Source organism: Peromyscus eremicus, chromosome 8a (assembly GCF_949786415.1).
Source record: "Peromyscus eremicus chromosome 8a, PerEre_H2_v1, whole genome shotgun sequence".
NCBI lineage: Eukaryota > Metazoa > Chordata > Mammalia > Rodentia > Cricetidae > Peromyscus > Peromyscus eremicus.
Window position 1 is genome coordinate 13,678,780 of NC_081423.1, and position 23,417 is coordinate 13,702,196.

A 23,417-nucleotide genomic window follows, 5' to 3' on the forward strand; every position below is an offset into this window, starting at 1 on the left:
TCCCCTGTGGACATCAAGGAACAGCAGTGCAATAAAAATGAATTAGTAGAAAAATAAAATGAAAAATGTGAGACCTAAAACACAAGTTTATGATTCTGAGATTCAATAGCCATAAAAGTACTTAGTCAAAATGCTCTATCACGTGTCTCTCTCACTGGGGGGACAATTTGCAAACAGACCATACTGTAAGCACTGATTTAATGTCCCAATGAGCACCCGTGTCTGGAAGCATGTGAGACATTCAGCAAGAGTACAAAGAGAAAAGACGGGGTGAGCAGGGCAAGCAGGGCGAGGGCAGAGCTCTGTGGCACAAGCTGGGGCGCACGTCTGAATAATGGCAGGTTGGTAGCTAGGTGGGCTGCTGAGATGAGAGGTGGGTGAGACTGGCAGCCAGACTCGGGGCCCAGAGAGCTTCATCATGCACGATGAAGAGCTGAGCAATGAGAACTGTACTGAGCGGTCCTAAATCTCAAAAAACCACGGGCAGGATCATTACTCCTTCCGAGTGCTGTAGAGCAGCCAAGTGATGCTCCACCCACATAAGTAGCCCGTCTGATGCTAACTTCAGCCCAGCTATTGCAGAAAGAAAGAGGGAAGGGAGGAAGGAAGGAGGGGAAAGAAAGGAGGGAGAAAAAAATCAGGACATTGTTTTTGAATATATCTTGACCCACAGCAATACAGATTTGAATGGGTGGCACAGCCTAAGGATATGCAGATTTCTTTCAAAACTTACTACAAATTGAAAAACTCTAATGACAAATAAATAAACAACTGCAAAGACCAGAGATATAAAAAATGGTTTAAAAAACTTAGCTATGCCATGAATCTGTAAACTACGGAGCTCATGGACTGCTTTTAGAACTACTATTATAAATATATACAGATTATGAAATGTTAACATTCACTGAAATGTTTACCGGCCACACAAGGCACCCTTCACCATGGAGAGAAAGGTACCAATGCCATAAAGACACCTGGTACTTCTGTGACTTTATAGCCTCCTCCTCCTGTGCTAACTGTGAGCTCAAGTGTGCCAATATCCTCGTAAGCACCATATGATTCTCATCATCCCAACCTTGAACAGTTCTGCATTCCAGGAAGCTACATATCTCAGTAAAAAAGGGTTCTCTCATGGTTCTAGACAACTTCACATCATATATTATACGTATCTGAATATGCACTAATCAAGTGTTCATGTTATCTGTGAGGCTTCTGGTCGACAGCAGGGGGAGGAAATGGCTTGGGGTCATCTGAGTACTTGAATCAAAGGTCACCATCTGCAACTGCATCAGCAAGCTCAACCGTGTAGTGCCTAAAGACAGTGACCACTGAAACCAGTCACTAGCACTGCAGCCACATTCACTCATTCCAAGTGCATTAGGAACTCCCCAAGGGTAAAAATAAAACCCAAAGTATAATAGAAATAGCTTCAACTTCCAAGCCCTGGACCCAAATGATTGTCACACTATAGTCACACACGAGCAATCTGAGGCTCTCGGGACACGCAGCATCACCCAACTAAGCAAATGGATGATGGTTTCCAGCACATTTTGGTGAATGTGGACCTGCACTTTCCTCTGGTTTGCATGGCTCCTCTTCAGCTTTGCCGCAGTGCTGGGGAGGTGGGAGACCACAGACCTGGGCTGAGGGAGGACGGTTGCAAGAGCATCAGGGACCAGGTTAAATGACGTGGGAACTGTATGAAAACACTAATGCATTGTTCTCATTGGCTGGACCACTAAGAGAGGAAAATCCCATGCCCACAAAGCCTATAACTGTTGGACTACTGCCAAAATGCACTTGCCACCAAGCCCGATGACCTAAGTCCTATCCCAAGGCCCATGAGATGAAAGGAGAGAACCAACTCCTACAGGTTGTCCTCTGACACCCACAGGTACACCTAGACATACATGTACACACACACACACACACACACACACACACACACAAAATACTAAAATAAATTAAATAACTGTTTACTTTTAAAAAGAGAGATACTGGGTTGTTTTAAAGACCCCAGCAGCCCTGACTGCTGGGAATTCTGACCTACCCTTGCACCACTGGTTACCACAAATTGAACTTAATGCGCACTCAATGCTTGTTCCTCATTGTCTAATCTAGACTAATCTTTACAGGAACCCTAGGAAGTAAGTCTGAGCTCCAATTTTTTGGAAGAAAACACTGAGGTTCGGAAGAATTAAATGAGTTCCCCCAAGTTTCAGATCTAGTAAGAGGAGAAGCCAGATTGGCCTTGAAGTTCACTGGCAACCAGAACCTGAACGCTCAGGGTTGTCTTTTCTCTCTCAAGCAAACGAATGAAAGATTTGATGTTTGAACCAATAAAACGGAGATACAAGTGTCCTTGAAAGCAACCAGGGCCTCTAGCACTGGTGATGTTTGGCGTGCTGGTCCCTGAAATGCAATTGGTCCTCCTTCAGGCACTAAATAAATGGCAGATGAGGCCCCTCCTGAATACTCTTTGCCAAATCATCTGGGTGGACTATGATGGGCTTCTTAGGCAACTGCATGCTCTCCTGGTTCCTTAGGGCAAAGGAACCTCCACTGGAGGCTGGTTGGGCCCCAGCCCCCACAGGCATCCAGCCCACAGACAAGGAGACACAAATGCCTCTTCAAATGAATGTGACTCCTGTAGGGTAACTGTGTTCTGATCTTCAGCCAATGGGGGCGGGGACCATCAGGACAAAGCCAAGAAAGGAAAAAGCAACCTAGGTTAGAAGGAGACCTGGAATACAACCTTTGCTTCCATCTTGAAACAGAAGTCTTTGAATAATTCCACTGGAGAAGACACCATATTAGGTAACAAGTCAGTATAGTCTGTAGGTCTCACTGCAAACAGCTGCATCCAGTCTGTGAAAATGGACATCCTGACTGTAGGGGAAATGTTTGGTAATATGTCACGAAAGCCCATCCCTCTCCTAGCTCATTCTAGAGCAAGAAGTCAAACACATAATAAATGAAGCAATTACTGGTTGAGGTGACTATTGTGTAGGAAATGAGAGCGCCGATGAGTCAGAGAGGAAGTGAGCGAGTGCATCCCTTGGTCTCAACAGGAAACAGTGGGCACATGCAAGCTGGGTAATTTATCAGTGACAGCTCGCCATAGCGTGGGCGAATTTGGATGGGGTTGAGTTCTGAGGGTGGATCTCTAGCTAAAACCTAGAAGGTAAAGGGGAAGAAAGCAGAGTCTAGAGCAAGAGGTAATTAACAAGCTCTGAATGATGGAGCAAAGACCTTTAGAAGAGACAGAGCCATCTAGGGTGACCCAGCAGGGGGGAGCAAGAGCAACAGCTAAATATCTGTGTATCTATTATTTCTTTTGTTGCTATAAAAAGAGTAGCAGAGAGGCTCACAGTTCAAGGATACAGTTCACAGTGTCCTGGGCAGCTGGCCACACTGCATTCTCATCAGTAACACAGTAAAAGAATACATGTGGCTGCTCAGGCCCCTTTCGTCTCCTTTTTAGTCCGTCGGAGACTGCAGGCCATGGAATGGTGTTGCCCTATCTCGAAAATCTCAGAGGTTTGTTTCCATGGTGATTCAAAATCCCATCAAGTTATCAATTAAGTCAGGCATGTCATCCTTTTGCTGGGCCCACCCCTACGCTATGAGGATCTCTCTGCCTGTGAGGCTTTTAGGCTAGGAAGATGAAGTTAGACTAGCCAATAGGAATGCTCAATGCTGCACTGCTGTTCCACATTAAACGCATGGTTTTCGGGTGCTGTGTTTCAGTCACTTTGGGGACTTGGCCTGAGCAAAAAGAGGCCTATCTGCAAACAAAGACATCTTAAAGATTCTGCTACAGTTTGAAAAGAAAATGTCACCCACAGGCTCATGTTTTAAATGTTTGTTCGCCAGTTAGTGGTGCTATTTGGGGAGGCTGTGGCCACTCCAGGAAGTAACGTGTCACCGGAGGAAGCGGGTTACTGATGAGTAAGCCCATGTGGGTTCTTAGCTCTGTGCTCTTTCCTGTGCTTGCCGCTCTGTCTCCTGTTTGTTGTGACCCCCACCCCCACCCACCCACACTTGTATACACACTTGGGCCACAATGACACATGGGCTGTGCTGGCTGGTATTGTGTCAACTTGACACAAGCCAGAGTTTTCAAAAAGGAGGGAACCTCAATTGAGAAAATGTCTCTGTAAGATCCAGCTACAGGCAAGCCTTCGGGGCATTTTCTTAATTAGTGATTGACAGGGAGAGCCCAGCCCATGGTGGGTGGTTCCATCCCTAGGCTGGTGGTCCTGAGTTCTATAAGAAAGCAGGCTGAGCAAGTCATGAGGAGCAAGCTAGTGAGCAGCACTCCTCCACGGCCTCTGCAGCAGTTCCTGCCTCCAGGATCCTGCCCTGTTTGAGTTCCTGTCCTGACTTCCTTCAGTGATAGACTACAGTGAGGAACTGTAAGCCAAATAAACCCTTTCCTCCTCTACATGCTTTGAGTCCTGTTGTTTGATCACAGCAATAGAAACCCTAAGACATGGGCCAAACAACCACGTACCTGACCCTTGGAAAGTGTCAACCAAAGCAAATCTTGTTTCATTTATGTGTTTTTTGTGTTTTTTCCCCTGCCAAGTATTTGGTCACAGAGATGGGGAAAGTAACACAAAACATCCATCTTCCTGGGAAAGCTGGGAGGAGATTCCCTAGACCCTAAAAGTTGACCTTGATCAAGCCACTTAGTATTTCTTAGTCTGTTTCCTCCCTTGCCAAAATAAGAGCATTGGGCTTAATGATTTCTAGATATCAGGAAGTGTCGTGTAGAGGCTCCAGAGGCACGTAACTGTAAGCCCAAGCTCTCTGTTCAACCAGTCACCTGGCAGTGGTGTAGCACATCTGTAGGGCTGAGCTTCGCCATCTGCCAGTGGGGGTGATGGCGTCTTCCAACTAAAAAAATCCTGGTGCTCTGTGCGCTGAGTAGAGGCACCATGCTTGTCTATTCCAGTCCTTGAAGGCAACTCAAAGAGCAAGTGGGCAGCTCTGAGACAGACAGCAAGAGTTTGAAATCAACCAGAGCTGCCACCCTCTACCCAGAGGACAAATTGCTTAATCTCTCTAAGCCTCTTTTTCTCTTACGTAAAATGTTGCTTTTGCCAAAATCAAGTGAGATCATAGGTATTAAGCATGTGGAGCATCTTCCTACAGTGAGACTATCCTGCAGCCACACATGACATTCTGAGAGCACTTCAGAATGGTCTCAGATTTGCCTCTGTGCTTTTAGTCCAGCAGTTACCTGGCTTTAGTGAATGTGGTATTTATTGCCACAGTTTTATCAGGACAGGATTGTCGCTCAGCCACTAATACCATTTTGCTCCAGTTACAAGCATCTGAAATGGTAGAGGAGAAGAACATTGTTTACCCCAGACATCCTGAACACCAAGAATTGCTGACCCCAACCCTCAGGACCTCAATATGTTGCCCTAACTGCTGTTAGAGCCCCTGATAGGACATGGTAGCAAGCACAAGAAATTCAAATAACTGAGATGGGAGCTGCTGATTTAAATGAAGAGCTTTGGCAAAGTGAGCCCTCCCCTAGGGTATTGGGGAGATAATGGCCATGTGTGTTTGGAGGTTGGAGTCAGGATGGCTGTATATTGCCTCTAGGGCCAAGCGTCGCTATAGCAACAAATGACTTAGCAACAGCTTTGAAAAGACTGCTTCTTTGAAAGAGTTTACATAACAGAGATTATGGCTGAGTTCTCTCTGGAAGGGACAACAGGACTTTTCTTGTCCTCTTAAACATTAAGGACGTTTGAAGGACCAATCCTTTCTCAAAAGCTGTACAGTAAAGGAGGTGGGGGTGGCTAGAAGGCTGTACATTACAGCATTGACAGTTTCTTAAGAGACTGGAGGTGACTGTTAGCATTCTTTGGGGCACATGTGCTAACTGGAAGCTTTTTTCACTTTTCATTTGAAGTAGTATTTCTATTTCACTTCTGGGTATCGTATTTTAGTCATCATTCTTATATACTTCCCTAACATCAAATATAATTGTGAATTAAATGTATTTAGAATTCTTTTTATTGTTTTCTTACTAGCACATAATTATATATATTAATGGAGTGTCATGTGATATTTTGATACACATATGCACTGTATAAAACAGGTTAAACACACCTGTCTCCACAAATGTCATTTATTTATGGTGGAAGATTTCAGTTCTTTTAATCAAAAATTTTACCTTGAAATAATACATTGACTATAGTATGCAAGTCTAGCAATGTGGAGAAGGTATTTGTGGCCTGGATAAAGACTGGGCCTGACCTTGGTGGAGAAATGGCTCCTATGGGCTTCACAACACATAGCTTTCAGGCATCTGCAACACATAGCTTTCAGGCATCCTCTGGCATCAACTAAAAGGAAACATCCCAAAGTGATGCGACATGTTCACTGACGTCTTGCTGAGGGGAGAGTTTGGATCCTGCTGCCTTTGGGAGAGAGACAACAAAGTCCACTGAGGACCATTCCCATTTATCATTTCTTGACTCAGTAGTTCATGGAGCCATCTCCCAAGATCAAAAAGTGGGCACAGTGAAATGAGGAATATGTCTACTTTTAAGGTAGGTGTGAAGGCCTCACTACAGCTCTCATGACTGGAGAAAAATGAAATTTGAGAGATGGCACAATACGTGAGTGTCAGTGTTTCTGCTGTTGCTATTGCGTTGCGCCACCATGACAAAGCACATGAAGTGAATGACCTAAAAGAAATTAATGCTCATTGGGTTCACAGGTTCAGAGTTCCGGGCACAGTCCTTTGGTCTTGTTTGTGGCCTGTAGCAACACCGTATGTAACTGTGGGTGAGACTGTGATGGGGAAGTGGCTTCCTTCATGACAGCTGGGAAGGGGCCAGGGTCCTAATATCCCTTTCAAGGGCACGCCACCAGTGAGCTAAATTTCTTAGACTATGCACCATCTCCTGAGGTTCCACCATCTACCAATACTGCTGATAGCCAAGCCTTTTCATATGTGGGCCTAAGATCCCAACAATGAATTTAGTGACTTGGGAAACAATATTTTTCTCTAATATGCCTATTTTCAGTAGTAAATGTCATATGATTGGGAAATAAGGGAGGAGGGGAAATTCAGTGGGAAAGTACTTGAAGATAGAAAAACTTCCATGTACATGTATTAAGCTCCTTTTGTATACTGGGTATTCATTCACTTGGATGAATTCATAGTTGTACAATAAATATTTAAGCAACTATAATATACTATATAAAAAACCAATATATGGTAAAGGTTAAAGCCATAGGCTGTGGTTTGGACTTGAATGTGAACCCAGTTCTACACATAGCCAGATATTGTGACCTTCAGCCCCTTGCGTGGGCTTACAGCAGTAAGCAGCGCATCCTACTGTTCTAACACTTTTGTGCATGATCCCAGAGGTCTGGAATCCTTAAACAAAATGGCTTGGACTGGAAAGGTTTGTGGCTTTCTGGGGAGTCCTCAAGCTCCCTTGATATGTTAGACCATCTGTCTTGCTTTAGCTACAGCTCTAGCTAGGTCATGCTCTGGCACACACCCCTGCACCTGCCTCGGAATCCAGCTTGGGGTACTTCATTTGCTCCGTCTTCCCACCTGCCTCCATTTTTAATTTTGTCAGTGTCATGAATTAAGAAGGGAACAGATCAGATTTATTCATTCCAGTCTGCTCCATGATTGTGCCCAGAGGCTTATAGACACACTGTAAATCACAAAGAATAATAATTATAATAAAGAATAGTTCTCTGTTGAAAGCTGCCTTAGGGGACATCTGTCAACTTGTTGAGGACCTCCAGAGAGCCAGCTTCCTCTTTCTTCATTCCAGAATAAACCATGGGGAAAGAAGTCTGTAAGTGACAGAAACTTCAGGGCCAACAGAAGAGAAATCCCCACTCTAACCCCTTCTTGGCTAATCATGCAATTTCTTATCCTTAAAAAAAATAGCGGACATTAGCATATATTAGCAGAGAAAACCAAGTGCAATCCTCACAACAAGCCTACTGAGTAAATTCTTAAATGAGTCTCATTTTGTACAGGAGGACGTCAAAGCCCCGGAGCCTATAAGTACCATTAGAGCACACATTGTGGAGCTGGGCTTAAATCCAGAGCGGCACCAGGCTAAGGTGTTGGAAACTTCTGGTTTCTTCCTAACAGTCTTTTCGGAGCACTGCATTTCAGTCCCCCAAATGTGGCCTTGGTGCAAGGACTAGACCACTGAAAATGTTTTAAACACACTTTGCCCTCTAAACTGGCTACCTTCTGTAGAAACTGGGGCATGTTTCTTATTCTCTAGTCCCTGGATTATTCTGGGTTAGTTATACAACTAAATTCAGGAGTCCCTCTTTATCAACAATTTTTTTTTCATGGTTTCAGTTGCTTGTAGTCAACCATATTACTACTGCTATAATAGTATACAATATGTATATTATTAAAATATCTAGTAGAAAATTCCACAAATAAAGTAGTTCATAAGTTGTAGATAACTTTTATTATAATATTGTGATGGCTGGTTTTAATGTCAGCTTGCCACACATTAGAACCACATAAGTAGGAAGCCTCAACTGAAAGTTGTCCTGATTCCTTTAATTGATGCTAGAGGGCCTAGTCCACAGTGATTGGTGCCACTCCCAGGCAGGTGGTCCTTGTTTAGATAAAAAAGCAAGATGAGCAAGCCATGGGGAGAAACTAGCCTGTAAGTTCCTGCCGACAGGTTCCTGCCAACAGATACTTGTCAACAGATTCCTGCCAACAGGTTCCTGCCAACAGGTTCCTGCCAACAGGTTCCTGCTTGCATTCCTTCCCTGACTTCCTTCAGTGATGGACTGTGGTGGGGAAGTGTAAATCAAACAAACTCTTTCCTTCCCAAGCTGCTTTTGATCACAGTGTTTTATCACAGCAACAGAAACCACCAGGACGAATGTATTGTAATTTTCTTATTTTGTTGTTGCATTTGTTAACCTCTCACTCTGCCTAATTTTTAAAGTAAACTTTATCATAGGCATGCACACATACAGGGAAGCAAAGGAAGCCCCCAGTAGGTGAAGTAGGGAGTAGATGTGTACTTTGACATGGGACTGGTCATGCTAATCCCCCTTCCCCATCCTGACCTAATAAACATATGTTTATGTGTCTGTCCTTTCTACCTTCCCCCACTGCCCCTAACCAGAGTTTCAGGACCCAAGCCACGTAGGACATGGCTTACATATAAGAAAATTCAGGATATGGAAAGAGTTTGTTATTATCTAAGGTTCAAGCCTCCCCAAAGAGTCTTGGAACATACCCCTCCACGAGGATAAAGGGCTTGAGTCTCTCAGCAAAACGGAAAATAAGACCTGACTTTGGCCACAACCAGCTCAGCCTAGTCAGGGAGAAAGAGTGGAAAATAAACTCAGCAAATGCTTTGGGGTCTCAACAATACAGGTGATATGTGGAGAGGATGTAGGGAAATTCCTAGGGAAATGTCTTGGCAATCTCACAAACAACATAAAGGCACATGGCCCAGCTTCTACCCAGCCGAGTGAGCTGGAGCCCAACCCTGAGCTTCTCTAAGCCCCAGTGTCCTCAGGTATAAAGTGGGTGTAAATCCATTCTGGGGGCTGGAAAGATGGCTCGGCAGTGAAGAGCCCTGGCTGCTCTTCCAGAGGACCCGGGTTCAATTCCCAGCACCCACGTGGCAGCTCACAAGTGTCTGTAATTCAAGTTCCAGTGGATCTGACTCCCTCACAAAGACATGCAGGTAATCAATGCACATAAAAATAAAAAAAATTTAAAATCCTTTCTGAGGCTCTAATCATGGAATATGGAAAATCAAAGATTTATGCCTAACACCTCTATTTTCCAAGCAGTTCACCTATCACCAAGTTCATGCTGATTCTACCTTCTACATTTTGTGTTCATCGTGTTTCTGTCTCTTCTACCTCCATTTTAAACAAGCCATTGTCATATTTTGCATGAACTTTATGACACCCTCCTAACTATATTCTGTGTAGTCTACGTCTTATACATTCCCAGCATTTTCTCTAGCCAGGTCATTTTTTCAAACCACAAATATGATCATATTCTTTACTACATAAGACCTCCTAATGGTTTCTGTCAAGAAGAGAGAGAGAGAGAGAGAACATGATCCTCGATGGTCCTGCCTCCTTCTGCCCTATACTACTTGCTCTCCACTATTACTCTACATCCTTCCTGACATGATTTCAGTCTCTTCCATCCGTAGGCTGCTCCCTGATGCAGTGCTCTTGGACACAATGCTCTCTCTGCCTAAAGAGCTCTTTTCTTCTCACCTCAGTTTGGGTGTCCCTTCTTCAGAGAAGCCATTCCTAGAAGCTACCTGGTCCATGTGACACCCCTCAAGATATGACTCCTTCCTCAACAACGGACAATGTCTATTTAAATGCTCACTTCATATGCACATCATGAGCTTCATAAGGATGCTTTAATCAGCAAAGGACAGTTTATAAGACAGTGGTCCCATAAGATTATATGGCCTAATGTGTCCTGGTGATGTACGACTACTCATCCTGTCATTAGTCCTTAGCATCACAGAGCTGTGTTAGTATGGCCTGGGAACTCCTGCCTGTCTCCTCCACATCGTGGCCTCCCAGGTAGCTAAAGACCTGTCCATTTGAATTCAGTGCTAGATACATGAAACATAACACGGTGATTAACAGTGAAGAGAGACTCAAGGAAGACTGGTTTTATGAATAAATGATGGCACACAGTATGTTTGCAAAAATTGGAAGTCCTGTTTCACCTACCTAGTTCTTCTTATAGTTGAAAGTTCAAATTTTTTTTTTTTGCATTTTGTGTCTATTTTAATGAAATATAATTTGTCAGTCACTAACAGTACCAATCCCAAGACATCTCCCTGTACTAGAGATGGTCGGCAGAGGGCCCCACAGGAGCGATAATTGAAGTCAGGTCGGGTCGGGAAAGCTGTTGGGAGACCTTAGGTCCTATCCCCTGATCTCCCTATGCCGCCCAGAGAGCATGCCCAGCAGGCTGCAGGATGCTGTGGCACTCTAGCCTACCACATCCCCAAACTGCCTGATCTGGCTTCAGGAAATGCGTTCATAGACAGACAAGCACCACCCCCATGGATTACTCTGATGCAAATCTACCGCTCGATCCTGGAATTGTCATTTTCAAGCTAGAAGGATTTGTAATCAAGAGCTCACCATTTGGAAGGATCGTGCAAGAGTGTTAGGGGAGAGCTGCTTTCTGTGGGGGCTGCTTTTTGCTTGCCAGTCAGTAGTTTTATTTCCATTTTAATTTTCAGAGCATCTGCCCCCCAGCAACAGCCTGTGGTTTGGAATTCATGGCTCTGTTGTGTGTTTACCCATGGTGCTTGCTTGTAATTGACAAATTTAAATTCTGGTCATATTTCATTTATTACCCAGACCCAGGGAAAAATCCTGGGCGGAAACCTAATTACAGCGGAAGTGCCACAAGGTAATTGCTGAGAAAGAAGTCGTGCAGTGCAGGGCTAAATATTTCATCTACCCATAAAATGATTACCCTGACAAGATTCTGAAAAAAATAATAAAATCTGTTTAATAAAACAGAAGCAAAATACCAGTGTTTTTACACACAAAGTATTAAAACATCCTTCATTTTGGACAGATCCTAAGTCATCTGATTTTTATTCAGATGATGATTCACAGCTGATACCCTCCCAAGGTCCTTCCTACACACGGCTGTCTTGAAGTTTGCAGGGCTGGCACAGCTTCTAGAACAGCTCTGAGTCTGCTCTCTGTTGCTCAGTGAACACTTTTGTGGAATGATGGGGATACCCTTAGTTTGGGGTTGCTGTGTGTGGATGGCTCCAATTCATTACTTCTGCCCAGCCACACCCTTCCTTAGAGGTCTCAGAAGATATCCATGTGTAGCTTCTACTGCCAAAGCCCAGCCTCGTATCCCGCAGAGTACCAGGGGGCAACACTCATTTAAATTTCTCTGACCTTCTAGGGCACTGCGATGGCCAGGGCCTGTCTGTTCATCCAGCTGCTAAATAAAGACACTTACTATGTGCCAAGAGTTGTGCTAGGCAAAAGGCAGAGGATGTCAGCAAGACAGTGCTCTCCCTTGAAGTGTTATAAGAAAAAAGACAAGCTCAAAACCCCACAACAAACACACAGCCATAGAGATGGGAAGATTGCCCAAATACTAGCAAGTGTTGTGTGGAGACAAAGAAGGGGCTTCGGTGTAGGATGGGGTCATCCGAGAAGGTGGCTGGCATGCTCCCTAAAACACAATAAGGAGCCAGCCCATCTGTGAGGGTCAGAAACAGCTGTGGCACAATTGTTGGCAGCATGTATCAGGACTGAAAGAGAGAGGGGAAAAGGGAGAGTGGAACTCTGCGCATCAGGGCGAGGAAAGAGATGTTTGTGCCAAATCTCTGGAGTCCTCAGAGGAGGGGAAGGGCATAATCCAATTTACACTTTCAACAGCTTATTCCAGTGGATCCCAGCAGGCAAGAGTAGCTGTGGGGTGCCAGAAGGACACTCTTGGAAGGATCAGGGGTAGGAAAGAAGTTGTCCTGCATCAGGGCATGACAGCGGAGACAGAAAGAGGAAGAGCTTTGCATGCAAAAACGCACATCTAAAAGCATGTATTTTATAACCATATCTTAGACTTTAGTTCTAGACTTTCTATTATGATGGTAAACAAAACTAGAGAGCAGTAACAAAAGGGTCAGGAAACGGAAGGAATGAGCTACATTGGAAAGATCTTGAGAGTGTGCTCTCATTTCTTCTTCCCACATCAGTGATCAAAGCAGACAGCAGGAGTCTGGTTCCGTCTGAGCTGGGGGAGGTGTTCTACTCAAACACTTCCCTCTCTACTTATGTGGCTCTTATTTAGATCTGAAATTACATAAATATCTGAAGAGACAATGTTCCTGAATGTAGTATGTTAGGTTGTGGCCATGCTTTTGAGTCATGCAGAAGATACCTAGTGAAGCTGTAAGCCAGCGTTCCTTCAGGTATAGTAGGCACACAGACCACATAGGTTACAATAGAGATGGGGGTGGGGGTGGGAGGGGATTGGACTTGGAGATTCAGAGGTCCTCTCCTTAGATTTGCCAAGTCAGTCTTTGAGGGAGGTCCCTGAATCTGCCTTTTTAGACACCCATTGAACCGCTGTGGTACAGTGCAAGGTTTGAGGAATTCTGCCTGAATATGGCTGATTCACCATGTTGAGCAATGATCAGAAGTATTTAAAGTAGAGAGAAGGCTCTTTGGGTTAAATTACAAGCAAATAAATACAAAGAAGTCTGACTTAAATCCTGTAATGATAAGTGTTAGCAATCCTTGCCAATATGCCTCTGGATATTCTTCCAAATCTGCTCTTACACACATAGCATTTTTCATAACAAAAGATGAGCACACTTAGATTCTGGTGTAATTGACTTCATTCACCTAATAAATCCTTTCATAAAGATGCTCATTTCTCACTCCATGGACAGCTGATGAGAATGCAAGGGGGTGGGGAAGCACAATGCCCAGAGGGAGGTGACATTAGATCAGGATCTATGCCTTTAATAAACAGAGGAAGTATTGTTATGGGATGGATGGCTGACATAATAGAATTAGAAACATATTTTATTTGGGGACAGAGACAAGCATCCTCTGATTGGTGGATTTCTGGAAATAAACACAATTTGTGTCACGAATATGCCTTGCTAGATGAAGGGATATCTAAGGAGCCAAGCACTGAGAGTTTTCAGACAAAAAGACATGGGAAGAAACTGTAGAAAATGCTGCCTTATTGAACAGCATCCGCTTTCTCTGACACCTAGCCCCTCGCTTGCTTCACAGGAAGGCTGAAGAGGAGGAGAGCCCAATTCTGACACAGTAAGTGTATCTGTGCTAATATTTTGAACAGCAAGAGAAAGGCTTCAGCTTTCTCTTGGCTTCTGTACCCACTGACTCTGCAAGGCTTCACACTGCTGTGTTCACAGTTGAAGTGTTTGGGATAGGGATGTGCCAGCTTTAGCAAAGAGAAGTGCAGGAGTCCCAGTTAAATTTGAGTCTCAGATAAATCACAAATTTTCAGTCTAAGTGTGTCATACAAGACACTCAGGACCTTTGTGCTAAAAATTTTCTGTTGTTCCTGTAAAATTCCAATGTAGCTGAATAACCTGTATTTTATCTGGCAGCTTTATGCTGGTAGCTCCCTGTCTCAGGGAGAGAGATGTTGGGATACAACTGTAATTGCGTACTTGGAGGTAAGTGAGGAGCAATGGAGATTCCCATTACTAACATCTTTCTGCATTTCAGAAATGGCTGCCTGACACCAGCTCCTGGAAGATGGCAGGGACTCCAACTTTCACTTTCTATCCCAGCAGCCAAAGTCTTCCAAAAGCTTCTTGCTTCCATGGTGTAGTTGGCCATGGGAAAGCCCTGGTCATCTGGACACAAAGGAAATTTTCATACTTCTGGCTCTGGTCATGCCTTTCAGACAGTGTGAGTTCAGGGCTGCTACCTCCCAAATTCATGTTCCCAGGGACGGTGCATAGCCATGTTCAGAAGGGAGTTACGAATCCCAAGAGCATCCATCGGTCCTTAGACACAGTGACTAGCACTTCTAATTGACAATGAGCTGACAGAGGAGAGAAACAGAAGCCCTGAGATCCAGCAAAAGTCAGGTAATTTACCCAATTGGTTTTCCAAGGAAACTAAGACTTTATGTCAGGATTTTGCAATAAAACTAACTGAGGGACTCAACTCAGCTCCATAAAAGGCTTAATCACCTTGTTCAGCAACAGCTTTCCTCTTTCTAGGGAATTCACAATCTTTTAAATCTCCTTTATTTGATTAACATTAGAATCAACAACTGCTGCCAAGTTAATAGGACAATAGATTTTTTTTTTTGCGGGGGGGCGGGGGGAGGGTCTCAACAATAAGATTCCCAAGCTGTAAGTAGCAGATCATGCTTTTATGGTTTTATTTTCTTGGGAAAAAATTCCACAAAGACAGAATACATAGCTGTGTAAGGAGGTAACCCACTGCAATAAGTTGTCTTTGTCTCCTAAAGCAGCAGCTTGCCAAAGCTGACCTTTCAGAGTTCTTCATCTGTCTATCCTCTTATGATGATTATTTAAAAGAACTATAAAGTCATTTCTTTGTGAATAACAAATGCTGTGCTGTTGCAAATGACAGTCACTCCAGTCTATCTATAAGAGGGATTCAGGTGGGCGGCTTAGAGGTTACCAAAACTTCTGTTAGTCCAGTATGGGCGGCTTACAGAAGTTACCAAAACTTCTGACATTTGAAGCACAGGAAGTGAGGCAATGGCAGTTACTGGAAACCCTAGATGGATTCTGAAATAGGTTCAGTGTGCTCAGAACCCCACATCCCACCCAGTCTCAGCCCTCCTCACCACTTGATTTACAGGATTCTCCAATTCCAATGCTGTCTCCGCACACCTACTTAAACAATAGTTCTTCTTAAATACCCCCCCCCACACACACACCCCTTTTCTTCCTGCTATTATCTGCAGGGAATTTCCAAAATACCTATTCAACCACGAAGCTCTGAGGTGAAGTTTCCTCCTCAAAATAAAGGGGGGCGGGGACAGACGGTAAGCTCTTCTTGTGAGTCAGTTTGATTCTGAAGCTGTATCCTTCCTGTTCTTTTGATGCTAAGTTATCTGTGCTTTTGTAACACGCTGGTGCTAGTTCTGTTTACTCTGTATTTTTGATGTCCTTGATTCAGAAAACGAATGTCACTCACTCTGTGCTGGCCACCCCACATTTGTATGCCTGTGTGTCCATTATTATGTGTGTATTTAAGTTCAATGGTCAATTAAAACTAAAAGTCCAGGGAGGCAGGCCTGGCTCACTTACCATCCCAAGTGGGTCTATCGGTGTGCCAGGCAGTCCTAACAAGACACCACTGTTGAGTATCTTGAGCAGCTGAAAAAGCCTCTGGAGTTCTGGAGGCTGGAAAGTCCAGGCCAAAGGATGCAAAGCTTTGGTTCCTTCTGGGGCTTCTCGGCTTGCAGATAGCCTCCTTCCTGCTGTGTCCTCAAATGATCTTTACTCTGTGTGTGAACATGCCTGGTTCTTTCTGTATGCTAGAGTTTCTCTCCGTACAAGGTACTGCTAAGAGGTGATGGGGTCCAATCTTAACACCTCTGTTTTAAGGCACAAACGTATCTTTAAAGTCACTCCAAATAGAGTGACATTCTGAAGCGCTAGGGGCTATCATTCCAACACAGGAATTTGAGAGGGATAAAGTCTAGCCCAGCAGGTGGTAATGTGGCCTAGGAGGCAGCCATAACGGTGCAGAGAAAATAACAGAAGGACCAAATTCACAGACACATGATGAATTCTGTGGGTCTGCTGTTTCCTGGCTATGGACCCTTGAGCAGGGCAGGAATTCAGCTGTGTGAGAATAAGCTGCTTTTCCTATGTAACTGGGATAATAGCTGCTTCAGAGCTGTCAGAGTTAAGCTCCTAACACAACACATGACACACAGTGAGCTCAAAGAACATCCGTTGTCAATTCTTTAGTGTCTACTTACATTCTCCTAACTCAGAGTACCAAACAGAAACAAGGCCTCAAGTGGTTATGTTAAAAATATTAAGTGAGGGAAGTCTTGGCACAGGGAACTGTGTGAAACCACAGCACTGTGGAGGGCTGATTCAGGAAGGCTGTCTCGCCGGGCGGTGGTGGCGCACGCCTTTAATCCCAGCACTCGGGAGGCAGAGCCAGATAGATCTCTGTGAGTTCGAGGCCAGCCTGGGCTACCAAGTGAGTTCCAGCAAAGGCGCAAAGCTACACAGAGAAACTCTGTCTTGAAAAACCAAAAAAAATAAAAAAAAAAAAAGAAGGCTGTCTCTAGGAATCTGAAAATTTATATCTAGCACACGGAGGGTTAGGAAGCCTTAGAAAGGGAAGGATTGTTAGAGAGCAGCTAACCTGGGATCCCCAAGTGCATGGACAAATCTCACTAGTGATATGAAGGATGCTTGTATGGGACACATAGGCATCAAACAGCATGTGCTCATGGTGAGTAACTCCTCTTGCAATTCTTTCAATCTTTCTGATTCCAGTCAGATGGAAGTCTCAGTTTGTGCTACTTTCCTGACCAATGGGAACCCATTTAAACAAAAACCAAGCTCTGAAGAGGCAAGCTCACATAATGTAAGATACTGTCCCATTTTCATTGCCTTTCCTCATCTAATGAACTCAGCCTCAGACAAATTCTACATTGTTAAACTGAAGATAAACACAATTTAAAATGACCAACAGACTGTGCTGTGGCTTGTCAGGGAGGCATTGATTCAATAAGGCTCACCTGTAGTTTGTGAGCGGCCTGGGGAAAACAGAGTGTTGTCTGGCACCCGGTGCTGGAGACCTAAGGTCTCGGCAGGTCTAGGATAATAACCCACAACACCAGGTCAAATGCCTGGGCCAGTTCCTAAACTTGTAGTGGCAGGGATTCCTCTTGGAAGCAAGCAAAGATGGCTTGAATCCCAGCTTCTCCACTTGGCAAGAAACCACTGTATCTGTCAGCTCATCTGTATCCTACTCATAGGAAAAATTTATAAGAATGACACCCAGCAAGCCAGACGGTGGTGGCGAGTGCCTTTAATCTCAGCAGAGGCAGGAGAATCTCTGTGAGTTCAAGGCCAGAGTGGTCTACAAAGTGAGTTCCAGTACAGCCAGGGCTACACAGAGAAACCATTTTTCAGGGGAAAAAAAAGGAAAAAAGCAAACTGTTATGAATGGGACAGTTGCCACTCACCAAACACCTCTGATGAATTATTTCAGCTCTCAAAATATTATTCCAAGATATTTTTTGTTGTTCCATAAGATGGAGGAGGGGATTTGGTCTCAGAATGGTTACACGTTTATCTGTATCTATGCAACCGAAGGAGTGGTAAAGACGGCTTCAAACCCAAACCGTCAGTCTAGAGTCCGCCCCTAGCTCCGGCACTGCACTGTGGAAAGAGAATACAGGTAAGTCGGCACCTAGGCAGCAGAAAATGCCAAGGAGGCCTTGTTGTTCTTCTCAGGAGGAGTCACTTGCAGCTTAGAATCCAGAGTCTTCCGTTGAGTTGCTTATTTAAGACTACAATTCCCAGAATGCCATAGGTGAAAGAAACCACCCAATCGGAATGCTATAGGCAGAGACGCTAGCCAATCATGTAGGCAGAGACGCTGGCCAATCATGTAGGCAGAGATGCTGGCCAATCAGGAAGCCTATCCTGGTTTTCCCCGCCATCTCTCCACGCCTAGCATTGAGTTGGCTGACTATTGAGGGTCTCTCCGCACCGGGTCCTTTGAAGGGGACGAGGCTTTTATTTGTGGTGACCAGTTGGAAAGGTGAGAGTTATTGGAAGCCATTCAGTCACCAGGCTAACTTCCGGGCTGCGGGGTGGGTGGAGAACCCGGAGGGTGGATGAGGGCTGTGGAGACTTCCAGGCAGCCTTGGGCCTGCCCTGGGCCGCTGAGCAGGGTTTAGGCAGGGGGAACGCGGTGACCCCCGGAGAGTAGCGGTCCTCAGGGGTGTGGGTGGGTTCAGGAGGAAGGCTTCTGAACAGAACCAGCCTAGGGTTGAGGGCTCGGACGGGCCCTGTGGGCAAGTGCGTTAGTGACGTCATGCCCTCCATGCTCGCTGTGTTGGCCTTGACGCTGTCTAGTCCTCAGGCGTGGATCTTCTGTGCCCAGTTAAGTGTCATTTGAATAACGGTAAAGCTGAGCTGTCGCCAGCCCCGGGGGATTCGGGCACCCTAAGCCCTGTGACACTCGCTCCTCTATCCACTGTGTGGGGTTCAGGGCCTTCCTATTAGTTTCATGTTCAGGTTTTTTCATTATTCATTAAGTGTTACACTTATTATTTAAAACCGTGTTTCTTTTTTCCCCTCAAACCCGAATCCCGGGGTTGGCATGTCCAAGTGAGATTGTTATTGGCATTCTTGTTTTAATATTCAGGGACTTAGAGGTAGGTGCAAAGTGTGTTCTATTATGTCTGGAGAAGAATTTTTCCAGCTGCTGTAAAGGGAGTGAGGGAAAAATAGGATAAATGACTGGAATTCAGGAAAAGTACAAAGACAAGGTCTAACTTGGAGGTTAGTTTAATTATCCTGCACAAACAATCCTGATATGTAACTACCCAACTTTTACAAGGCAGGCGTTGTCTGGGCTAATTGTGGTTTATTTTTCCAAGTTGTTTTGCCAGGTTTGACTAAAAGGTTAGTATCTAGTGAGCCATCTCTCTGTACACAGTCCTGGTTAGACATATTTACTGTACTGTATATAGCACACACAACATGGTGGTTTATACATTTCAGACAACCAAGCACTTATCCTTGTCAATAAATTATAAATATTTTAGTTTTAAAGAAATTACAAGTGGGCACTGTCATTCAAGAGTAAGAGACAATGAATAAACATAAAATTAGGAAATCTACACAATTGCTAAATTGTAAGGTAGTTTAGAAACGTTGAGGATTTCTGCAGAGGGGACTTGTTTCTATTGTAAGTGCCCCATCTTGTGGATGTGGTTTGATAAAGAAGAAACTTCACTCTAAGAATTCCATATGCAATTGTTTTCAAGTGCAATTCCATTTGAAACCTGGAAAAACAAAAAGTTGATGCTTCCCTAGGTTATAACTGGCCTAACCATTTAGGAAAGACAATGATTTTGGTTCTAAAATAACTATTTTTCTTTTATAAATTACCTACCTTATTTTTAAAATACACATAAATATTATTTTTAAAAATAATTTTTATAATTTTATTTTCAACTGTGTGTGTGTGTGTGTGTGTGTGTGTGTGTGTGTGTGTGTGTGTATATGTGTATGGGTATCTGAAGAGGCCAGAAGAGGACACTGGATCCTCTGGAGCTAGAGTTATAGGCAGTTGTGGGAGACCGATGCCCACTGTGAATGTTGGGAACTGAATTTAGGTCGAAGGAGCTCTAAGTGCTCTTGACTGCCCAGTCATCTCACCAGCCCCCTCCCCCATGTAAGTTGCTCTGATCCGTACATCATTTCTGTTTCAGATGTTTAAGAATAATCATCATGACCACAAGCAAAAAGTGGAAGCCATGATTAAGAACATTAATACAATTTCTTTGGAGATGAAGCAGATGAAAGGTGAGGAGAGAGTCAACAACATGTTTTCATGTCACTGCTATAAAAGACATGGGAGAGCCAATGTGTGTTTCAGCTAGGGTAGTGTTCCCACTGCTTATAATTGTCCTGTTAAGAAGTGTCTACAGTATAATCTGAACTGTATTTTTGAAGGTACTAGGCCTGAATTCCTATTTCTGATACCAATAAGTTATCTAATCTTTCTAAATTTACCTCCCTTTCCTTAAACACCATTACATGACTATATTCCATTCTACAAAATTCAGTGTCTTTATCCATGAATCCCTTCTAAGCCCTACTATGCCAGATGAAGAATTAAAAGTTAGTTCTGTAAGTGAAGTGGTTTTCATTTTAAGTATATTCTTAGTGTAATAATAGATCTTAAAGGTCATGATGTTTAGTCACTCATAGATATGGTCTCTTATTTTCTCCTAGCCATATACAATTTCTGTGATTATTTCTAGAGATAAACTCTCCCTGAGCCAGCATGCTGGAGAATTCTGTCATCAATTAACCCATTTTATTTCAGATGGTTCCTCGGGGATTAGCTGAAGTCTGTACCCCTACTCTCTTCATCTGTAGGTCCTGTTACTATCCATGATAATTATAATTATAATTTTGAGTGTAAAATTATTCTTACAACTCTAATATTTGTAGATACTGTCTGTGTCACTTTTGAGACCTGATGCACACCACGAGGAGAAACAATCCAAAGTGAGGGCAACCCTGAAATTAATTCGTCAGGAGCCAGCTTCTTTCCATCTTTCTGCTGTGCCGTGTATACTGCTACTCGTCATCATTACACTTGAGGTGGCCACACAGAGACACTATTTCTGCCTCTGATATCTTTTTATAAGCCTTTATCCAGATAGCTCCAGCAACTCTCCATTCTTTATAAAAACATGAAGGCCATGTAGCAGTGATAGATGTCTCGCTCAGCTTGCACAAGGCCCTGAGTTCAATCTCTAATACCGCAAAATAAAGAAATACCTTGGGGGAGAAGAGACTTGTAATAAGGGAATAGCCAAGTTCTGAATAGGGAGAAAAGCAATTTACTAACTAGGGGACATTTGAGGCATCATGTTCCTGATAAAAAATGAGAAAAATAAAGCAAGTATAGTTAGGAGCAAGCCTGCCCACCCCCAAAAAAGTGGGATGATGTACCTACAAAATTCAGCTGTGAAGAGGACCTATAATAGTAAAACTGAAGGTTAAATAGTTGAGTTAGTAAAAGTATATATATATTCTTGAAGTATATTTGGAGGGGTGGGGAGTCAGTAAAAGAATGTTGTCTTTAGGAGCAATTGGCAGAAATCAAAAGAAAAAACATGTCTTTTGAGATACAGAGAGAAATACTAACATACTCACACCCACCCTGACTTAGTCTGCTTTCTATTGTTGTGATTAAACATCACAACCAAAAGCAACTTGGAAAGAGTTTATTCCACCTTACAGCTTACAGTCTATCATGAAGGGAAGTCAGGACAGGAACTCAAGCAGAGACCACAGAGAAATGGGGCTCACTGGCTTGATCCTCTTGGCTTTCTCCGTTTGCTTTCTTACACACCTAGGCACCTGCCCAGGGATGGCACTGCCTACATCCACATCATTTATCAATCAAGAAAATGCCCCCAAAGCCCGTGTCCAGGCCAGTCTGATATAAGCAATTCCTCAATTGAAATCCCCTCTTCCTAGATACGACTGGTTTGTGTCAAGTTAACAAAGACTAATCGGCACACCACCAAAGGAGGGCAAACCACCACACACATAAAACCAAAGAAAATGAGATTCAAGAAAAGTTGAAACCAGATGCCTATTAATGTCTTATGGGTGGCTCCTACTCTTTGCACTGTGTGCATATGTGAGTTAGCTAAGTTTAAGATATGTTTACACAACGTTGCAGTGTAGGAAGAGAGCTGAGTAGATGGGTGGAGGGCCTTTCTAGTATACCCATGGTTTTCAGTCAGAATGGGTCACACTTTGGTAGCAGCTTGATCATAAATATTGGAAGAACGTCATTAGAAATTAGGAATAGCTAGCTCCTTAAAGCAGTAACAGTTGTTATGACACCAGTGGCACTCTGTCTTCTCCCTTACACAGAACTCTCCCATATCCTGCTGTGTGACCTCAATCTCCATTTTGGTCAGCCCAAGAAGACTGAGGACCCCAAGGAAGCAGAAACAAGCCACCCATTTGAAGAGCCTGAGATACCAGATGTAGCCCTTGCTTCTATCAGTTTATCTGACTGAATTTTTTTGTATTTGTTTTAAATTTCTGGTTTCATTGACTTAAAAATCTGGAAGAACTAAGTTTATTAGTATAACTTAAAACAATATAAAATTATAAATGAACATAGCATCTGCTTAAAAGCTGTTTTTTGTTGTTTTTGTTTTTTGTTTTTTAATGTCTCAAAGGGAAACAGATTCTGTTAATGCTGGAAGTCTGATGTCGGAAATTGACCTAGCTGTGCTTGACGTGCCAGCCTCGTTCTCTCTGCGGTAGACAGGCTTCCTCCATGTGCTGGCTAGAGGAGAGTAGCATAGCAGCAGACAGCTTTGCCTTTGGGGGGCCCTGAAAAGGACTGGTTTTCTGTTTCAGGGGGGTCCCTGAATGGCCTAACTTTTGTTAAGATGTTAATCCGTGAGCAGAGAGCTGAGCAGTGGAGATAGGTCCACCTGGGGTCGTAAGGCCCATGGCTCAGATAGGCAAGACTGGCAGAAGACTAGAATTGGAATTACCCAAAGAAACACATGTTGTGCTCGTCCTGAAAACGTGAGACTCCTGTGACTGCAGTCCCTGGAGTGTAACCCTTACCCTAAGAGACTCAAATACATTTCTCTCATGTCATCCACTGCTACTTTTCTTGTTTCTGTGAGCAAACACCTGGTAAAGAAGTGGCTTAAGGGAAGAAGGGTTGGTTTGGGCTTACACTTTGAGAGGCTATGGTTGGTATTATCCTGACAGAGAGGGGAAAGTGGGCTGGGAGGCAGCTGGTCACACTGTATCCGCCATTATGAAGCAGAAAGACAGATGCTGTGCTCTGGGCACTCAGCCCACATTTAGGGCGGGTCTTCCCTCCTCGGTTGAACTCCTCTGGAAGCCTCCTCACAGACACACTCTTAAGTGACCCAAAATTCAGTGAAGTTTTGGTTGTGAGCCTAGCCTTTCAGCACTCTGGAGGAAAAGGCAGGTGGATCTCTGTGAGTTCGAGGGCAGCCTACAGAGAGAGGTCCACGACAGGCACCAAAACTACACAGAGAAACCCTGTCTCGAGAAAATAAAATAAAAAAATCAGTTAAGTTGACAGAT

General features: G+C 43.8%; 1 long non-coding RNA gene across 1 annotated transcript; it reads left to right on the forward strand.

Moving 5' to 3' along the window:
* The first annotated feature begins 18,168 nt into the window (after window positions 1-18,168).
* LOC131915892 (uncharacterized) lies at window positions 18,169-22,481 on the forward strand. Its single transcript, XR_009380463.1, has 3 exons — window positions 18,169-18,336; window positions 20,018-20,111; window positions 22,209-22,481. It is a non-coding gene; the product is annotated as an uncharacterized LOC131915892 (long non-coding RNA).
* Window positions 22,482-23,417: the final 936 nt, after the last annotated feature.